Source organism: Phacochoerus africanus, chromosome X (genome assembly GCF_016906955.1).
Source record: "Phacochoerus africanus isolate WHEZ1 chromosome X, ROS_Pafr_v1, whole genome shotgun sequence".
NCBI classification, from domain to species: Eukaryota; Metazoa; Chordata; class Mammalia; order Artiodactyla; family Suidae; genus Phacochoerus; species Phacochoerus africanus.
In genome coordinates this window covers 26,327,652-26,331,329 of record NC_062560.1, presented here as the reverse complement: position 1 = coordinate 26,331,329, position 3,678 = coordinate 26,327,652, and positions in this window count along the sequence as shown.

Below are 3,678 nucleotides of genomic sequence, written 5' to 3'. Positions count from 1 at the left end.
TATGAAACTGACAAATTTGACAGTCAAAACATGGTGGCTTATTTTTTAGCAGAACATAAATTATCAGAATTTCTCAAGCCAATTGTCATGGAAGATATTGAAAAATTTATTAGAAATGTGTTGAGAGACCACTGGGCATCAGATCTGTTTAACACCTCCCTTTGACAAAACAGATTATCCAGATGTCATTTAAAAATTAAGGACCATAGTTTAGCTGGAAATACCCTGGCTATCTGAAGGGTAATTTTTATACAAAAAGCTAATAATATAGTAGCAAAAATCATGATAGACTAGTTTCATTTACACATTTGAATGCAAGCATTTAAAATTTAGAAGATAATGGAAAGCTATTTTAGTAATTCTGCAGGAAAATATCTTAAAATTAAAACTTGATACCTAGAAAAATAAAATTTAAACAGAAAAATTTTAAAGTATTCGACATGGGGGGGAGTCATCAAGTTTACCACTTAAAATAATTTTTCATTGAAAATATATTACCACAATGACCAAAAATAAAATTACTGGAATTTATCATGTAAAGAAACTGTATGGTGAATCATTATATGACTCACTAAAAGGTAAATGTAAACAGCCACCTTTTAACATAGAGATAATTATATTTTGTCATTTGGGGTTTTCTAAGAGTGAAGCTATTTGTTTGCTTCCGCACTCTGAGAAAAGTTGATCTTAATTTAGAGATTCAGAAGCTCATGGTCTTGGCTTAACTCCAGTTAATCTGTTTTGTGAGCACTGATTCGGCAGTTGAAATAACTGTGGTATTTAAGTTCATAATAATTTGACCCTCAATATCAGGTGTTTCTCATGAAGTGTTTCCATTTATAGAATTCATTTTTCCCCCTGAATTGATGAAAGCCTGATCTATTTTAAAGTGTGTAGCCTCCAAATCCATCCTATTACTCAGAGATGTAAGTGTGTGATGGATCAGATTGTTAAAGACTACTGTTTTATAATTCAAAGTTGGTCGATGCAGTAGGCTGAATAATGGCTCCTAAAGATATCAAAGCTTAATCTTTGGAACCTGTAAATATGGAAGGAGTTTTTGTATATGTGATTAAGTTATGCATGTTACAATGGGGTGAGTATCCTGGATTATCCAGGTGGAACCTAAGTGTAATCAAATGTACCCTTAGAAAGAAAAGCAAAGGGATTTGATTCAGAAAGCAGAATTGTGGCTATGGAGGCAGAGATTGGAGCAATGTAGGTGCAAGCCCAAAACTGCCCAAGGAATTCTAGCAGCCATGAGAAGCTGGAGAATCAAGGAATGGATTCTCCCCAGAGCCTCCAGAGATAGTGTGACCCCCATCTACACCTTGATTTCTTCCTAGTGACAGTGATTTCAGACTTCTATCCTCCAGAGCTGCAAAAGTATAAATTTCTGTTGTTTTAAGCCACCAGGTTTGTGGTAATTTATTATGGCAGCCATAGAAAATTAATACAGTTGATGTTATAAATTTTCACGCATACACACAAGAGTTCAGCAGGTGTACTTATTCTAGAAAATTGATGACAATTCCTGAAAATAAAAAAAAAACAGAATAAAAGCATGTTTAGTACAGGTTGTTTTGTTGGAAATGGCAGTAAGCTTTTTAGGATTTATTTGTAATAAACATTATATATATATATATATACGTGTGTATATATATGTGTGTGTGTGTGTGTGTGGGTATATATATATATATATATATATTTGTCTTTTTGCCATTTCTTGGGCTGCTCCTGCTGCATATTGAGGTTCCCAGGCTAGGGGTCGAATCGGAGCTGTAGCCACCAGCCTACACCAGAGCCACAGCAACGCGGGAAACGAGCCGCGTCTGCAACCTACACCACAGCTCACGGCAACGCCGGATCGTTAACCCACTGAGCAAGGGCAGGGATCGAACCCGCAACCTCATGGTTCCTAGTCGGATTCGTTAACCACTGCGCCATGATGGGAACTCCCACATTTTATATTTTTAAGGTGTGCAATGTACTTATGATATACATGGCAAAATGATTAAACAAATTAACAAATTAACAGATCGTCTCTTCACAGTTACCTTTTTTTTGTGATTAGAGCACCTGAAATCTATTCTTAACAAAATTCCAGTATTTCGTACAATATTATATTTTATTAACTATAGTCATCATGCTATACATTAGATCTCTAGACTTATTTATCCTACATAACTACAACTTGGTACTCTTTGACCAACACCTCCTCAATTCCCCCTCATTCCCACCACTGGTAACGATCGTTCTACTCTCTACTTCTATGTATTTGATTTTTTTTTTGATTCCACGCATAAGTGAGGTCATACAGTTTTTTCCTTTCTATGTCTGGCTTATTTCACTTAGCACAAAGTCTTTCAAGTCCATTTATGTTGTTGCAAATGAAACACGCCCTTCTATTTAAAGGCCGAATAATATTCCTGTGTGTGTGTGTGTGTGTATCTCACAATTTCTTTATTCATTCACCCATTGATGTACATAGTTTGTTTCCTTATCTTGGTTGGTCTATTGTGAATAACGCTGCAATGGTGAGTTGGAGAAACTGCAGTCCATTACTAATGATTGCTCCAACCTTGGGCATGAGGGAGAAAGGATGACAAGGAGCTAGTACTTGGCTGAAAGTAGCAGTAGGATTTTCTGTGGTTTGGAAGATATCACAGGCAGGAAAGAGAAGACAATAATGGATACAGAGGATGGATGGATCACTAAAGAATGGCAAACCTCATGCTTATCTTATTGGAGAGATTTTACACATTTTGTGTAAAGGCCCAATTTGCAATCTTATCTTTCAAAAATATAAAATAGCGGGCCCTCTTTGTATATTAAAGTAACCCAAATTACTATAGCTTGTCATTGTCAGTTTCATGGTCTATGTCGGAGCAAATGTTCCCAAGTCTGCTATCTACATAGTCTTTAGCATATATACACTATTCTCTCATTCCTGTTTCCTCTATTTATCATCATCACAATATTATTTCAGTGCATGTTTGTTTTGAAATAACTGATTATTTAGAATATATTGACAATTCTGTTATAAAATGTTACTATTATTTTTGTTGTTGATTTAGAGTCCTATGGCTTTTTTTACCTTTTTTTTCTGCTGTACACAATTGTGACACAGTTACACATACATATATACATTCTTTTTTTCTCACATTATCATGTTCCTTCATAAGTGACCAGACATAGTTCCCAGTGCTATACAGCAGGATCTCATTGCTAATCCCTTCTAAAGGCAAGAGTCTGCATCCATTAACCCCAAGCTCCCAGGCCATCCCACTCCCTCCCCTTACCCCTTGGCAATCACAAGTTGATTCTCCAAGTCCATGATTTCCTTTACTGTGGAAAGATTCATTTGTGCCTTATATTAGATTCCAGATATAAGTGATATCATATGGTATTTATCTTTCTCTTTCTAGCTTATTTAACTCAGGATGAGAGGCTCTAGTTCCATCCATGTTGCTGCAAATGGCATTATTTTATTCTTTTTGATGACCGAGTAGTATTCCATTGTGTATATATACCACATCTTCCTAATCCAATCGTCTGTCGATGTTCATCTGTTGACAGTTGTTTCCATGTCTTGGCTATTGTGAAAAGAGCTGCAATGAACATGTGGGTGCATGTGTCTTTTTTAAGGAAAGTTTTGTCCAGATATATGCCCAAGAG